Consider the following 19211-nt stretch of genomic DNA (forward strand, 5'->3'; position numbering starts at 1 on the left):
ATATTGTGACAAGTGACATAGTCTAAGGACCAGTGGGACTATGACATGTGCTACTTGTGGAGCACATGATGAGGACATATAAGCCAATCACTGAATGGGATGTGGCACTCCCAATTGACCAAGTTTGACCAAAAATAATGGTTTCAAGATAAATATTAAAATAAACCCTCAAAAAATGAATGCATGCACGAAAAATCACATTTGAAGGATATTAAATTCAAAAAGGAATTTGAACGCACATAGCTGCAAATTATTTTAAAAGGGCTCCTATTATAATGTTCAAACTTTGTTGTAGAATGAAATATTTTCAACATTTATAGAGCCTATTAATTTTGCATACCTACAAATTGAGATGATCGTTCAAGGCATAGTTTTGATCCAAACATAGGCTATCATATATTGTCGAAAAGTCTCGAAGTGTAGTTTTCATTTTTATAGTCAAAATAAGTGTATGTGTTAATAGTCAAGACTTATTTCAAGATTTGTAAAGAAAGCGCATTTTCTTAAAGCATTTTTTGTTGGCTCTTTCATAATAGTTCAGTTTCAATTTTTGAAGAAACCATCAAATTGGTTGTCTCCAAATTTGGAGAGGGTCTTTTCACTTGTGATATTTTTCTTTCTAATCCTTTTGGTGGTAATTTTAGCCATGATTTTGTTAGCATGAATGTTGATGGCATTCCTCTGGGGGAGTATCCTAAGCATTGGAGAAGTGGTTAGCATTGTAGTGCCTATCGTGTTTGCATTATATATCTTGTTATATTATGATTCGAGAGAGATTTTGATACTCATGTTGGATGATATCCAAGATGACCTAATGGTTAGATACTATATTTTGATTGCCAGTATCATAGATGATAGACATTATGTTGCTTATTTTGATCATATCTGCATGATGATGTTTATTGTTGTGACATGATGCTTTATGATGTTATCTGGTTATTTTGTATTCAGATATATACTCTATTTGTGATTATATGGTGGACTTATTGGATTTTGGATACTCTAATTTGATGCTACATATATTTACTTCTTTCTTTCCTTGAGATGTATTATGATACAGTGAGTGCTGTAAATAGATTATTTTAATGTAATTAAATAAATGGTTAATTACGTGAGTTAATACATTTATCACTTCAACTATATTATTATATGCAATTGCACTTGACTGTGTTGTTTAATGCACAAGATTTATATCCCTAGCAGTGGCACATTGAGTCAATGATTTGGTTGTTTATACCTAGTAAATGTCATCCCTGTATGGGTGACCTGTCTTGTTTAATTGTTAATTAAACCCTCCGATGATTTAATAAATCAAGATTCATTTGCATTTGTGACCAGACCAATATAATGTCTATGCATTTAGATATTTGTGTTTTTCATAGAAATTATTAGGGAATATTGTGATTTAATGTTTAAAGGGTATTTTGGGATTTGATCTAATTAATTTATTTATCGACATCTTTTCGTAGTTGAATTTCATTTAATTGGAGTTACCCAATTTTGTCTGGGTTGAGTAGGGGTTTAATCTAGTAAGCCAGTTATTTTCCTAAATATATACTACACTTTTAAAGGGAATATATATCCCAAAAAGTGAGTTATTTCTCACTTCTCACTTTTAAATTGGAAATTGAGAGAAAAAATCCAAGAACCCTTTTAAGGAGGATTGTTGTTTTACTCATTGTGGAAGCTACAAGCATGGGATAAGTGTGTGATTGATTTCATTAGATTTGGCTCGAGGAGACCCTGGTTTGTTGAAACTTTGGGCAGTTTTAGTGGAGCGTTTGTATTACCATGAGTGTTCCCAATTTTCCCTTTTGGCTGCTAGGTAGGCCTCTTCCATTTTTATGTCTTAGCTCCATTGTTGAGACTATTTTTGGTACTACTCTATTACAAGGCTAAGAACTAGTGTCCCCCTTTGTTCTTGCATGTTGGCTTTGCCCGATTAGGTAGGTACAAGCATTTGTTTGCCTTTTGGGATGGGGTTTGGGGGTTTTAGACTGTTATGCTGGTTGTTTTTGCATATGGGCTCTGAACCCAAATTTTATTTGATATTTGGCATTTTTATACCCGATTGCAACTAGGGTTTTAATTTTGTTGATTTTTATCAATGTCAATTTTTGGGCATTTTTTACTTTGGCTCGATTTGTCTGCCACCCAGTTTTCTTGGGTGTTTCTTGGCACTAATGACAGTGTAGATTTGGATTATCTATGAGGAATCTTATCTTACCCTAGATGGATTTTTCTTGCCTTAGGATTTGTTTTGAATCCATACTGTTGGCTATGCACTTGGTTGAGTGATTTTATACTTGGTATTTTTTAGTTTTTCTCATCTAGCCTTTGTTGTTTATGATCTTTGTGATGCAGGGGCATCCTAGGCTTTCTTGCAAATCCTACATGTTGGAGGTATTTGGTTTAGAAGTTGTGGTGCTCAGTCACTATTGGGCACGATTTATGACTAGGAGCTCGGCATACTCTAGGAGCTCAACATACATTGTGATGCTCGGCGATGCTTGGGAGCTTGGCATGGTCTTGGAGCTCAGCAAGGTCTTGGAGCTTGGTTATGTCTGTGGAGCTCAATAGTGCTTGTGAATTTGTTGATGTTCAGCTTGGTCTTTCTGGCACTCAGCTTGGTCTTAGTTCCTGTTGGTATCGAGTTGTTTGTGAGCTGATTGTTAGTATTTAATTTGTGTTGTAGCTGACTTGTGGCTCAACATATATTTAATGTAATGGATTTAATTTAGTTTGTAATGAATTGGGCTGACTTGTGGCTTAGTTGAGTATAATTAAAGGATCTTGTAGAGTCTTTAGACATGATCATCTAGTTTGGAGAAGAGGATGAAGAGTAAATGCAAACTTTGAAGAGCTAGTAGTTATGGCTTGAGAACTAGAGGATAGCTTGGTGAACTTAAGGGTACAAGCATGGATTCTTCTTAGTGTTCTTATCCAATTAAGGATATGAACTATCTAAGATTGAAATTGAGATTGTAAGTTGGATCTTGTGGGATCTTGTAGAACTGATATTGTAATTGTTGTTTGTATTTAGGCCTAACCCAAAAGGCCTTACAGTCAGGCATTTTGCATGTAATCAGTAATTTTATGAATAAAGAAGTTTTTTTTGGTATCAAAGCTTGCATTATTGTTATTTGTTGTTGTGTTTCCACTATGTGGTGATTTTTTGGGGGTTTGGACATCTCCTTTGGGAATTCTTCTACTTTGCACTGTGTCAAGTGGTATCAGAGCTTGCATTATTATTATTTATTGTTGTGTTTCCATTGTGTGGTTATTTGTTGGGGGTTTGGACATCTCCTTTAGGTATTCTCTTGCCTTACACTACATTAGGTGGTATCAGAGTGAAGGCTTTCCTGATTGTGTAGATAGATCGTCAAAGGTGTGGAAGTTTGTACTACGATCTTGGGTTGGAGAAGGTTGATGTAGTGAAGCTGATTGATCTTGTAGATTGGTGAATCTATTGCTTAAGGTTTACAAAATTTTGAAAGATTCCTCCAAGAAGATTGGATCCTAGGGAAATTGATGATATTAGTGATGTTGTGGAAGAAAAGATCTCAAAGAGGATTAGAGTAGAATTCAGAACTAAGATTTCATTGATGAAGAGTGACATGATTGTCAAATTTATGAGTTCTTTAGGTGGTGTACCTAGGTATGTGGGTACTGATGATGGTTATGAGGAAGTTGCTGAAGACTTTGAAGTTTTTGGATCTAGTGGTGAGGACAGAACTAATCATGTGGAGAGACCTATTGGAACTAGGGCTGGTCAATTTGTTAGACCTTGATCATAGTTGAAATTAAAGCATAAGATGGAGGTTTCTAATTTCTCAGGAACTTTGACTCCTAAAGACTTGATTGATTGGATTGGTGAATTGGAAGACTACTTTGAGCTTGAGGATATTGAGGATCCACTCAAACTGAGGTTGGTTGAAACTAAGTTGAAAGGACATGTTGCTCTTTGGTAGAAGGAATTGCAAAGGGACAGAGAGGAGGAATGTGGAATTAAGATCACTAGATGGAGGTTGATGGTGACTAAATTGAAGGCTAAGTTCATTATTATTGATTATGAGATTCAATTTTTTAAGAGGTTGCATAATTTGAAGCAGAAAGATATGAATTTGAAATATTATTTTGAGGAGTTCTAAAAGTTGACTATTCAGTCTAGTCATAGAAAATTGTCAAAGGAAAAGATAGCTTGGTACATTAATGGTTTGAGATTCAATATTCAAGATGAGGTTGGTATGTTGAATATTTCTTTAGATGAGGATGTTTATCAATATACTCTGAATATAGAAGATAATTTGAAAAGGAAAATTCAAGGTAACGTTATAGGGAAGGAGAAGCAGGATAGCTCAACACAAGCTAAACTGAGTGCAGAAGGTGAACCAAAACCTACTAATCAGAAAAGGAGGATAGGTAGAGGTGAGTTCAAAGGTAATTGTTTCTGATGTGGTCAAGAAGAGCATAGATCTTTTGAATAACTACATGGTAGGATAATTATTATTTTCAATGAGGTTGCAATCCAAGATAGTCAACCTGAGTAAGGAGAGAATTTATTGGCTTGGTGAGTACTAGTTGGTCAGAGAATACTCAATTCTTGTCAAAGGACTAGTTTATTCAGGAATCATTGTAAGTCTAGTGGTAAAGTATTCAAAGTGATTGTGGATGGTGGTAGTATAGATAACCTTGTTGCTAAGGAGATGGTTCAAAAACTTAGTTTGAAGAGAGTGGGACACCCTTATCCTTATAGGATTGGTTGGTTGCAAGGTGAGCATGCTTTGGAAGTGAGGGAGCAACACCTTGTTGATTTCTAAATTAGGTAGTCTAAGGATCAAGTATTGTGTCATATTGTGGACATGAATAGTTGTCATGTGTTACTTGGTAGACCTTGGCAGTATGATTGTAGATTTATGCATAATTATGTCAAGCATGTGTTTACTATTGAGAAAGATGGTAGGAAATTTTCCCTAATTCCTTTATATAATGATGAGCTCGGTAGGAGGAACCTAAGTATTGGTAGCCAAGTTAAGTCAAAAAAATTTGAGAAGGTTGGAGATCAATATGAACATTAGGCCTATGGCACATTGAGGATGGATATAAAGAAGTAGAAGAAGAACAAGGGAAAGAGTGATCACGTTGAAGACTTGGATGATATGTATGTGAAGAAATAGTTTGAGATTTATGCGTTGAATCCCAGAAGATGTTATTCCAACTACTAGAACATCTTTTTGAACCTGTGGTGTCTGATGTAGGAGCATCCTAGACTTTCTTGCAAATCTTGCATGTTGAGGATATTTGGTTTAGAAGTTGTGGTGCTTGGTTGCTATTGGGTATGGTTTATGCATGGGAGCTCAACATACTCTAGGAGCTTGACATGCACTATGATGCTTGACAATTCTTGGGAGCTTAGTAAGGTCTTGGAGCTTGGTAATGTCTGTGGAGCTCGACAATGATTTTGAATTTGTTCATGCTTAGCTTGGCCTTTTTGGCACTCGGCTTGATCTTGGTTCCTATTGGTGTCGAGTTGTCTATGAGTTGACTATTAGTATTTAATTTATGTATGGGTATTTAACTTATGTTGTAGTTGACTTCTGGCTCAACATATATTTAATGTAAGGGATTTAATTTAGTTTGTAATGAACTAGGCCAACTTGTGGCTTAGTTGGGTATAAGTAAGGGGTTTTGTAGAGTCTTTAGGCATGATCATCTAGTTTGGAGAAGAAGATGAAGGGTATATGCAAAATTTGAAGAGCTAGTAGTTGTGGCTTGAGAACCAGAGGATTGCTTGGTGGACCTAAGGGCACAAGTGCAGATTCTTCTTGGTGTTCTTATCTAGTTGTGGATTTGAAATAGCTAAGATTGGGATTGAGATTGTAAGTTGGATCTTGTGGGATCTTGTAGAATTGATATTGTAATTGTTGTTTGTATTTGGACCTAAACTAGAAGGCCTTATAGCTAGTCATATTTCATGTAATCGGTTATTTTATAAATAAAGAACTTGTTTTTTGGAATCACAGCTTGCATTATTGTTATTTTTTGTTCTATTTCCATTGTGTGGTGATTTGTTGGGGGTTTGGACATCTCCTTTGTGGATTCTCCTTCTTTGCACTAGGTCAAGTGGTATTAGAGCTTGCATTATTGTTATTTTTTGTTGTGTTTCCATTGTGTGGTGGTTTGATGGGGTTTTGGACATCTCCTTTGGGGATTTTCATACCTTGCACTACTTCACTTCATGTATTTGGTGTGCCCATACACAAGCATGTGAGCATGTACTTTTTGGGTTTGTTGGAGACCCAAACTCTGGGTTGCTTTTGGTTGAGTTATGTTCATTTGGTTAGTTTGGGAAACTACATTACATATGGGCACTCATTGTGTGATGAGCATGGATATGTAGGGTACACAAGTCGAGGGGTTTCACTCATTACCCCAGGTTGTGTTTTCAATAAGGTAAATGTGAAGAAGTTTCTAATAAGTGATAACTAAATGAATAATGGGTAATATAACTAAGATAATAAAATGTGAAATACTTGTATGGTCCATCTGAGGGTAGGTGTCTATATAGTCATCTAAGGACACAGTTTGATGGCCTCTCAAGGGAGAGTTTCTACATGATGTTTAGATTGGGCTCCGCAATGCCAAGTGATCTACTCTCTGCTAGAGTCCCTACATAGTAGACCCATAGAGTGTCTTACCAAGACTTGTTATGTTGCATTATTGCATGATCATGGTTTTAGTTCTCTACACTACTTGGTCGGATCACTATCTCCATCAGCATGGTGGTGGTGGGCCTACGAGTTCCACATGATTGGGAAGCGTAGCTATTGGAATATATATATGGGGAAAAAGATCTTGAGAGGGGGGAATGAATCAAGAACTTAAACTTTTGACTTTGAAATCAATCTTATTAAATCATACCTAATTCATTGTTAAAACCATAATGTTGAAAAATAAAATAAGTTCATCACATCCGTAATAGTTCAACACATAACACAATGATTTGGTTACCTAGAAACATTTTAAGATGAAGATAAAACTAGGGTGTGGATGAAACCCACTAATCTTCATTATTAAAACAATAAAGTCAACCTATTAAGGTTACAATATTTGATCATAAGATATGATTTACCTGGTGAGAGGTTTGTCATGTTAAAGACTATTAGGTCTTACCTTGTTAAAGGGCTTAACACTTACAACAAAGTAAGGACTTTGTTATGAGATTTACATAGGCCTGTTAGGACCACTCTATTGAGAGATTTTCTATATCTCAATTATAAAATAACTGATTCAGTACCTGATCCTTGGTGTGCTTAGTAAGCTAATCTTGGGTCTCTTATTTCCCTTGTCTTTGATCTAATTCTCCTAATCTGATAAATCTATCATTTCCTTCATTGCTTTGATTTCTCTCTGTTGGATCTAACTCTTCTACTCCTTCACATGCATATATCCTTCTCACATTTCATCCAACTATGACTAGGGTTAGAATTCTCATTAAATAAGCTTCATGTGAAGCTTCCAGATCTTGATCAATAATTTAAACTTCATCATATTTTTTCATTTATGTCCCTTTTCCTAATTGGTTGAATCGTTTGCCTAGGGCTCATCATCTTCTACTAATGATGCATAAATAGAATCTAATCTTTCTCTATAGATATTAAATTTCATAGCAATATTGGCTAAAATGATTCTCATATAAGTTTATGATACTTACAAACTCATATATCAATATTGTATTTCTCGGCACCTAAGTGCTTTGATGCTTGGTCATGTATGTTATCACTTGACTTCTATAAGTCTATGTACTTGGCACTTGATTACTTCTCAATATGCTCAGTCATCATTATATTATTCATCTCATACTATATTCCAGCTCGCATATCTCATTTGTCTCCACTGAATGTTTGACAATCATTTTTCTGTTTAGTCTTAGTGTAACTCTCTTAGTCTTTACTAGATAACTTGGTCATAGTGATAATCTTGTAATCTTTCCTAGTAAATGACTTGAAAATGACTAAGTTTTTGGTCACTAATTGGAAACATAGGCTTAGAGATCAACAATAGCTACCTATACCACTATTGGGGACTGATGTAAAAAGTTTTCCTTCCTCCATGTTCAATTCTAGAGCTAGATGTTCACATGCTTCTCCATGCCTTTCTAGAGTATGTATTCCATGAGATTGATGTTATTTCATTTCATTGAGATAGTTGATTTATGCACATGTATGTTCACTATGATGTTACATTTCTGCATGAATACACTAGATGTTATGGATTAGATGGTTAGATGTTTGATACTCCTTTATTAGCACATCATTTATATTCCATGTTCTAGAGTGTTTGAGCCTCAACATATGTGTTTCTGGTACTCCCTAGTGTGGAGAATTTATTCTTACTTTACTTCCATTTATGTATTTTATCTTATTGATAGTTGATCTCATGTCAGAGATGTGTTTCCTTGTGTGAGGAAAGAATTCTCTTGTGCAGTGCTTGGTAGATGCTCACGTGAGTGAGTGTACTCTCGTACATCCTAACATTTACTTGTGTGAGCTAATAATAGCTCACACTTAAGGTGTCTACTCACATGGCCAAGAGTTCTCTTGCAAAAGGTGTGATACTTGCATGTGTTCACTTGCACAAGTCTAGCATGTTGTATGTCTTCATGTGGTAAATAGGGAGTGTTTTTATGCACTTTCAGGAAATGAGATTTGGAGTTTTGGATACACTATTAGATTGCACACCTTCCTAGATCTTGATAGTATGATTATAAAATATATCATTTAAGTATAAGTGGCATTCTCTTCTTCCTTCTTCTTTAAGGGAATGCCACTTATACGTAAGATATATTTTATATATATGACAATTCATTTGAGCTAGGTTCCAGACCTCCAAGAGTTAAGATAAAGATTCTAGATCCTAGTGGGTTTTAGGATTTCAAGCTTGATAATTTTTTAGGATTTTAGGCTTAGTCAGATTTTAGGATATCCGATCATTATTTCTTGTATGTTTAACTCATATAATTAGTTAATGAATGTGTTGGTAAGTAGTGATGCTTGGAGATCGTTAGATGCTTGGATTGTTTGGTTTAGTCTTCCATTGTGATCTTGTGATCAGTTGCAAGTTGTTTTTGTTTGAATCAATGCTTAATACCTTAAAAATTTAAAAATGTATTGTCTTTTATTTATCCTTGTTCTAAGGATCTCTAGGTAGGGCATTATAAGCATGATTGACATGTTTCATTCATGACTCTATTTGTCATTGATATCAATATAGTACTATTTATGTGAAGATTGATAGAATAGAAAAGAAAACATGAGGTCATACAAACACTATATTGATAATCAGCTTAGGCACAATTGAGGATTTATTCTACATTATGTCTTGATGAAGTGGACAAGTGTGTGAATAGAGAATCAAAGGCATGCAAAAGTTATTCATGAATTATAGAAAATAGTATGCAGACAGAGTACTTGATAAGTGGTTTCTAATGTTTGTATTGTATCTCTTCATAGAGATAGAATCATGGAAATAATAGTTAGATAGTGATAATAGACAACCTAATGGTGATGTCAATGAGTGTGCAGAGTCATCATTTGCATGTGTGAGAAGTTGTGAAGAATGTGAGCTGATAGTGTTGCATAATTGTAAAATAATTGTAATATCTTAATGAGGGCTTATTATAATTAATTGGGAAAGCATCAAGGCTGACTCAACAAATTATTTTGAAGATATGGTGTAAAGGAAGATTATTTTCCTTGTTTTTAATGGATGTAATTGATGTATGAAGTGTGAATTGCACAAGTGATATGTGAAGTTGGTAAATGTGTGTAAACGATCCAAGGGATTATTGGATGTGAGTTGGAAGATCTAGTATTGAGATCTGAAAGAGGATTGGTCTAGTCAAGAGGGTATAGAAGTTAAAATTATTCATTTCTATTATTCTACAAGGAATAATACATAGATCAATTAGATAGTGATTTTAGTGATCTTGCCCCTAAACTTGTTTGGATAGTGGGTCAATCTACCTTCTACAACTCCTAATAGAGATTTAAAGTATCCTAATAGGGACTAATATGTACTAAATGTATTTCATTTGCTCCTAATAGAGTCCATCCTCTTACAAGGAACTTATATATTACAACATCACTTTGTGTGTACCATCCCCACTAAGGTTTTCCCTCTAATCAAAGGTTTCCCTAGTTAACATATCTGGTGTTATTGTGTATGTGTATCTTCTTATGGTTGCTAATTGTATTGACCATATGGTTAAGGATTAATAAGGTTGATAAATGTTTCAATAGTTGGATAAGTGATTCACCCCCCCCCCCCCCCCAATTATCTTGGTGGACTTTTATTTCTAACAATTGGTATCAAAGCATTAGGTCCGTGAAGAAAAAGCTTAACAGCTTAAGGAGATCAATGGTAGGTCACTTTAGAAAAGAAAGTCCTAAATTAGATGAGTTAACTATGATAGTTAGAAGGAGAAGGTGAAGACCCATTTTCTATGTATGGGTCTAGGGTATTGGTCAATGACAAAGAATGGAAAGAAGATTGTGGAAGAAAGAAAACTTGAGAATGCAGTGAAGCTCAAAGAGATTTGTTCATGTGCAATATGCTTGCCAGAGTAGTATCACTAATACATTTGGTACCAAATTCTAACAGCAATTCTATCATAATTATTGCATCACAACCTTTCATCATCACAATTCTGACAATAAACTACCAAAATTATGACGGTGATAGGTTGCAATGCCATAATTCTAATAGAATTGTGGTCAAAATTTGGTACCATATATATTAGTGTATTATTGTTGGCTCTTCCTAAGAAAAAATAAAGTTAGGTAAAATCCTTAGAAATATCACATGCAATTTGGGAAGCTTTAGAATCTAAATTTGAAAGTTATAGGCATGCTAAAAGAATCATAGTATAGAATTGGATATGTTTGTTTCAAGATGTTAAAATGATGGAGGATGAATCTAGAAGAAGCTATATTGGAAGAATATCAAAAATTGTTGAAAGAATTAAGTCTTATAGTGGATCTAAAGATTAAGATGAGATTATATGGAAAATCTTGAAAACTTTGACACCACCATTCAGATAGACAATGCAGATGATTCATCAAGTGATACCTTGTACTAAGAAGTTTACCAGATATACTCTACTTGGAAGATTAGAAGCAAAAAAAGTGAGCTTAAAGAAATTTGTGTTGAAGTTGATGAAAGATCAACTCCACAACTCCCAAGAGTCATCTACATGCAAACACATGTCACAGAAAGAGAGAAGCAAAAAGCTATGGAGGTGGGAATTCCCAAATCCATAGATGAGACATTCTTGATGAGAAAAGAGATAAATTGTTAATATCAAAAGTAAATCAATGTTTACAATGAGAGATCATCCTTATAAAGGATATCAAAACCCTAAAATGGTCTAACCTAGGTTCTATCATAATAATTAATAAAAGAGTTAATTATTAGATGCCTAAATTTTAGCTTAAGAAAACTAGGGTTAATTAGGAACTATCTAATTACTCTAACACATGATAAACTTAAGGGAGTAGATAAAAACCTAGAAACTACTATAGATAGTAGATTTGGGTCCCAACAAAAAAAGCCTGATGAGTTACCCAAGCACAACCAAATCTTTGAAAAGAGGAGAAATGGAGAAAAACACATGGGAAAACCCTTACTCCAAAAAGAGATAGAAAACATATTGAAAGAAACTAGTGAAGGAATGAAGAAGCTTCAAAACTAGGGAATGTCCCAGAAGATAGGATCAAAAGATAATCATGAAGAGCATGATTGAAGCATGTAGAAGCTGCAAAGCTCTATCAAAAGTAACTACTGATCTAAAGAACCTCCACAAAAATAGAACCTGACTAGGTAGAGAAGATGATAATCTGCATTAAATCAAGAGGCACACAAAGGAAAACAATTGAACTCAAAGATACAAATTTCATAAAACACCAAATCCTAAAGAGCTGATCAATCGAACATGGAAGGCTGCAACCAAAGTAGGAACAAAAAGAAGAGTTTCTATATGGTAAATAATGCATCTCACCAAAATGCATAGGTTCCTAGCCACTACATCTGCCTAGTACATAGGAAAAAATACTAAATACATAGCTCACTCCATCAAACCAAAGAAGCATGAGAAACAATAGAAGAACACCCCCCCCCCCATTAATGCAAACAAGGGTGAGGTGATAGGAAACTTGTAAATTGGGCCAAAAGAATTACATGTCAAGGAACTATGATTAAGATGCACAAAAGAGTACATATGTGCATACTAAGGTGATCAATCTTAGACACATCATGAAGCTAATGTCACGAAAGGAAAACTCACTAGAAAAAGGAAGATGGAAAATAAAGGAAAAACATTAACCCTACATGGAACTTTAATCAGATTAGTGCATGTACAATAAGGCACAAGATATAGTGAATCCCTAGAATACAATAATATATACAAGTGCCTTTAGATGACACCACTTGAATCACAAGGTAGAACAAGGCAAAAAATAATTAAAACAAAAATATAGATAGAATATGGCACTTTATCTTAGTGTGTTTGCAAGAATGTAGACAAATGATGTCTAAATAGACTAGAATAGACATAAGACTGATACAATAGATAGTACAACCCATGATGAATCATCTGAAGCAACAAAATTGATCCTTGGGCTTGAAACAACCAAGATATCTAACAAAATACAAACAATGCAAAAGAGCTTGGAAAGACCTTTCCAATAGTATAAATAATTCCCAAATTGGAGATTGGATGCTCAAGATATATCTTCTAGAGAGCAAAAATGTACCCCTAACTTTGATAGCAGAAAATGCCATCAAAAAAGTATCAAAACTAAAAAATACCTATACTACTATGATGATCTCGGAACCATCTTTTTGAGGATATCTTGTTTACAGAAAATGAAGTCCATATGCCCGAGATATGTGCAAAAAACCAAAGGTAGGTCCAAACAAGGCCTAAAGGGGTGACAAGAATGCTGATTTCATCAAGTGATAAGCATAAATTTGATGGGAAAATTATTGTTGAGGCAAAAAAATTACCCATATAGGAGAAAAATATTTGATCGCCAATAACAAGACAAACAAGTTAGAAAGTTGTCAGTAAAAGAGTCAGTGCCAGAGAAACAAATCTAGTGGCTAAAATAATAAACCATGTGTTTTAAAAAAAAAAATCAATATTACCCAAGAACCCACAAATAATAATGGTGAAATACCAAAGTTTATGTCAAAACTCTTGTGATGTGGCTAATACCAAATAATAGGGGTGGACAATCCAAGGCATAATTACACCCAAATCATCAGTTTATTTGGAGGTTTATACACCCAAAGAAAACATGTGCCAAAAAATCAAAAAAATACCATGCAAAAGGAAATCCATATTTCCCAATATAGCCACCACCTTTTGTTCACCACAAGAACAACTTCTTTCTTGGTAAGAAAAACCCATTTATCTAGGCATGCATAAAGAAAATGGATGCAGTTAGTGAAGTAGGGCACCTCCAAAAAAATCTCCACATAGAAGTCAAAAAAGTGGGTGGGATCCCATGAAGAGTGTGTGAATCAAGGAATAGAAGGTGAAGATGGGCCTTGAGAAGACTACATGGTGGAAAGTAGAGGCCACTATCAGATAGGAGAAGGGACCTATAGAGGCTATTTATTTAAACGTAGAACTTTGACCCCTAAAATTTCCTTGAACACAAGTCCTGATTTCCTTTGATCCAATCACCATGCACAATGAATAATCCTCAAATACTAGATAATGGTATACAATGGCTGATTGGCTTGTGTACCAAGGGAAGCACTTAAAATTAGAATGCTTCCCATCAAATAACAAGACACATACATATTATGGAACAATTGGAGGTAGGTGTTGTCGAGATATTTCAGTGTTGATACAATCCTCCACCTCAAGCATGGGTCCAAAATCAAACTCCCATATAACCTCCAAAATTGCTATTTTGGACAAAGAAGATGGGGGACAAAGCACAAGCCTACAAAGTAGAGGGTACGGTGGAAGTGCTACTCCAATAAACCATAGTCTTCAACCAAACACATTTCCAAACAAGGGAGCATCCACCATGCACTAGTGGCTTCATGGAAAAAACACACGCCAAAGGATTCCCACAAAAGACACGTGAGCAAAGAGTTCCCAAAAATGTACAGAGAATGAGGAGGTCACATTACAAATCACAGTGTATAAAAATAGGGTAGCATAGGGATCGAAGGCTTGTTCTTGTCACTTTGATGAATCAACACCATAAATGAGTCACAGTAAACTTCAAAAGATTTCCAAAATCATTGCACCAATGATAAAAAAATCTTCCTATGAAGCAACAATTTTTTTTTCTTAGAGTGTCATGCCTAATAAAAACATGCAAAAGCCTTTGTAAGCAACATGACTCCAAAAGTCTACAAAAATCATTGCACCAGTGATAAAAAATCTAGCCTACGAAGTAGTGTAAAAAAATTTCTTTGGGTTTTTGTCTAATAAAAACATGTGAAAGCCTTTGCAAGTGTCATGACTCCAAAAGTCTGCCAAAATCATTGCACTGGTGATTAAAAATCTCGCCTACGAAGCAGCATAAAAAAAAATTACTTCAGGTGTTGTGGCCAATAAAAACATGTGAAATCCTTTCTAAGCACCAAACCCAATGCACAAGATAAGTCCAACTTGTCCAACACACACTCTGAGTGGGTCCATATATGCAGTGGGGGAACCAAGTGTGAGCAAAGAGACCAAGATGAGCATAAGGCCCAAAAAAATTTATTCATACAATTTTTTTTAAAAATATAGTAATGTTTTGATAAAATTAGATAATAATAAAATGGATTTAAGATATATATTTTTTAATTAAAAATATATATTTCCACCTTGATTTTTGTGCCAAAGTCAAAATGATTTTGGTGTAAAAAAAATTTGCGTCAAATTTCAACAGCATCTAAACTGGATGTATTTTATATGGAAATGGGAGCTTTTGGGTGCTTTGAGCTCAACGGTGATGTCTATTTGGGATCAAAGTGCTCCAAAAAATAGGTCCTCCCCAAATCTAATACAAAATCCTCTAAAAGCCACATATCTAAAAACCAATGCCAAAAAACTAATGATGTCTATTTTTTTGATGGATTAAAACAAACTTATTGAGTGTTGGATAGTTAATTGATAAAAGTTATCAGTTTAAATTCACAAAGAAGACATGCATTATCAAGGATAAATATGGTAAGTTGATTGGAATTGGCATAAGATCCAAAGGGAATGTGATTCAATTGAACCCCACAAAGATGACTTGTTTGGTTTGTAAAGGTGGATAACAATTGGTTATGGCATAAAATATTTTGTCATATAAACTTTGATAATATTATGAAGTCTAGTAGTACATTTTATGTTAGAGATTTACCTATATTGTGAAGCCTACTAATGTTGTGTACCAAGAATGTGTTATGTACAAGCAGAAGAAAGTTTCCTTTCCTAGAAAAATGTTCACTGCCATAATAAAGTTGGAGATGGTATGTACAGATTTAAGTGGTCCTACCATAACAAGAGGATTATATGGTCAAAGGTACTTTATGATTTTTGTTGATGATTTCACTAGAATGATGTGGGTAGAATTTCTTAAAGAAAAGTATGAGGCATTTGAAAATTTTAAGTTGTTTAAGAACATATTTGAGAATGAATCTAGAGTAAAGATAAAAAATTTAAGATCAAATAGAGGTGGAGAATTTACCTCAAGAGAGTTTAACATCTTTTGTGAAGAAAGTGGAATCAAGAGATAGCTATTAGCACCTAAGACCCCTAAACAAAATGGGATTGTTGAAAAAGAAATAGTTATGCAACAAAAGAAGCAAGAGCAATGATGTTTGAAAATGATGTATCAAAGACATTTTGGAGAGAACCAGTCAATAGGATAGTATACACAATGAACACGGTACAAATCAAAAAAAGGTAAAAATAAGACTCCTTATGAATTATGGTTTGCAAATGTACCCTCAATAAAATACTTCAAAAATTTTTGAAGTAAGTGTTGTATAAAGAGATATGATGATGTTGGTAAGTTTGATGCAAGAAGCAATAAATGTAAGTTCCTTGGTTATTCTTTGAAAAGAAAATCCTATAGATGTTTTAATCAAAGAACTAGGACTATTGTTGAGTGTACAAATGTGAAAGTGGATTGAAAGTTTGGAGTTAAAGAGAGAATGTTGGATTATAATTATGATGAAGAATAAGATAATCCTAAACCTATTTTAGGAAATGTTGAAGTTTTCATTGAGACTAACAATGATTTGTAGAATAATGTTAAAATTGTAGGACAACGAGAAGAACCAAGATTTGAACCTAGCAAAGAAGTAAGAGTTGAATCAATAATGCCTACACCAAACATGAATTTGATAAAGAATCACCCTGCTAATTAGATTATTAGAAGAAAAGACAAAGGAGTTATAAAAATGAATAGAGTGCATGAAGAATTGTGTCTATCTTCTCAAGTTGAACCAAATAGTGAAGATGAGGCATGCAAGGACGATCATTAGATTCAAGAAATGAAGGAAGAACTAGATTAGATTGTGAAGAATGAGACATGGGAATTGGTTCCTATACCTAAAGACAAGAATTTTATAGGAACTAAATGTGTTTTCAAATATAAAATAAGTGAACAAGGGGAAGTTGTCAGGAATAAAGAAATATTTGTAAGAAAAGGATATTCATAGCAAGAAGGCATAGATTATGAAGATACATTTTCCCCTATTGTTAGAATTGAAGTAGAAAGAATGTTCTTAGCTTATACAAGAAGTAAGAAGTTTAGAGTGTATCAGATGGATGTAAAGTCTACATTTCTAAATGAAGAACTTGAAGAAGTCTACATTGAGCATCTTGGAGGATTTCCTTTCACTTGCTAAAAAGATTTGGCGTAAGCCTATTGGTACACCCATAAAGGATATAAGAATATGGTAAAGGAGATAAGAATATGGTAAAGGACATAAGGATAGAATTTTTAGAACCTATTATTATACATTGTGATAACAAAAGTATTGTAAGTATGTCTATGAATCCTATGTTGTATTATAATACTAAGCATATATCTATTAAGTATCATGTTTTGAGAGAGAAAGTTTTAGAGAAAGAGACCAAATTAGAGTATGTGAATACACAAGAGAAAATTGAATATATCTTTAAAAAGCCTTTTCCTAAAGATACATTTGAGTATTTCTAAGGTATGGTTAGCGTTATGCCCCTACTTACTTCTAAGTAGATGATGCATAAAGTGCATCAATCTAGTGGTACAAATCATTGTTGTTTATCTAGATTAAATGTTGATGCTTCATGTATAAGGGAGTATCTATGATGTGAAGAGTTGTCAAGGAATCTTGGTAGTTGGTATTGAATAGTGCCTTTGGACACTTGAGCTAGTTGAAGACTTGGATAAGATGATTGACATAATGAAGCCCTTTTCATTGATGTCAATGGGGTATAGATTGCATGAAAAAAATATCCTATGTATGGGGGAGAAGTTTTGTAGATGGATAATAATCTCTCTAACATAATTTCTATGGGGGGGGGAAGGGGAGGAAATTGTAACAATGGGTGAGAAATACTATTGAAAGTGATTGATGTCAATTAGGAGAAACATTTATGTTTATATCAATGGGGGATGAGTTGTGAATAGTTGATTTCAATCCATGTAAATTTTTGTTGAAAGTTAGAGTGTGAACAATTGATGTTGATCCCAAGAGTGAGAAAAAATAAACAAAGTAGTGTTCTAGTGAGTTTCAAATTTGATTGATGAAGAGCAATTGAAAAGAAGAGAACAAGAACAACAACAACAAAGTTTGATTTGGTATTTTTGGAACCTAGATTCTTTTCATCTATGTTTTCATCAATTCCAAAGGGGGAGATTGTTATCATGAATGTTGATGGTATTCCTTTGGGGAAGTATCCTAAGCATTAGAGAAGTGGTTAGCATGATTGACATGTTGCATTCATGATTGTGTTTGTCATTGATGTCAACATAGTATTGTTTCTATAAAGATTGACAAAGTAGAAGGAAAAAAATGAGGTTGTAAGGATTGTATATTAATAATTAGGTCAAGCACAATTGAGGATGTATTCTACCTTGTGTCCTAATGAAGTAGACAAATGTGAAAATAGAGAATCAAAGACATATAGAAGTTATTCATGAATTACAAAAGATAGTAAGTAGGCAAAGTACCTAATAAGTGGTTTATGATGTTTGGATTGTATCTCATGGTAAGTGAAGTTAAATAGTGACAATAGATAAATTAATGGTGATGTCAACAAGTGCACAAGGTCATAGTTTTCATGTGTGAGAATTTGTGAAGACTGAGAGCTGACAGTGTTGTGTAATTGTAAAATCTAAATTATGAGGTCCTATTATAATCAATTGAAGCCTCAAGGCTGACTCAAGGAATTATTTTGAGGATATGGTATAAAGGAAGGTTATTTTATTTTTTGTGAATGCATGCGATTGATGTATGAAGTGAAAATTATAAAAGTGATATGAGAAGTTGGTAAATATGTGTAAGCAATCCAAGGAATTATTGGATATGAGTTGGAAAATCTGGTATTGAGATTTGCAAGAGGATTGGTTTGGTCAAGAGGACAAGGGAGTTAAATTTATTCATTTCTATTATTCTATAAGGAATAATACATAGATCAGTTGGACAATGAGATTAGTGATCTTTCCCTTGAAGCTATTTGGACAGTGGATCCATTTGCCTTCTACAACTCCTAACAAGGTTGGAAAAACTCCTAATAGGGTTGGAATCTCCTACGAAGGATTCAAAGTCTCATAATAGGGATTGATATTTACTGAATATATTTTATTGACTCCTAACAGAGACCATCCTCTTACAAGGAACTTTTATATTAGTATATCAATTTTTGGGTACCATCTCCACCGAGGTTTTCCCTCTGATCAAGGGTTCCCCTAGTTAACCTATTTGGTGTTATTGTGTATGTGTATCTTCTTATGGTTGCTTATTATATTTTTCACATGGCTAAGGATTAATAATGTTGATAAATATTTTAATTGTTGGATAATTGATTCACCCTTCTCCCTCGCCCCCCAGTTATCTTGGTGGACTTTACTTTCTAACATATTTTGCCACCAGATTGGCACCTTCTCAATAGGGATTTCTCATCATTTTAGATGGATATTTGGAAATTTTTTGGGTCA

This window comes from Cupressus sempervirens, chromosome 10 (genome assembly GCF_028749045.1).
Source record: "Cupressus sempervirens isolate cs-2001-9-10 chromosome 10, ASM2874904v1, whole genome shotgun sequence".
NCBI classification, from domain to species: domain Eukaryota; kingdom Viridiplantae; phylum Streptophyta; class Pinopsida; order Cupressales; family Cupressaceae; genus Cupressus; species Cupressus sempervirens.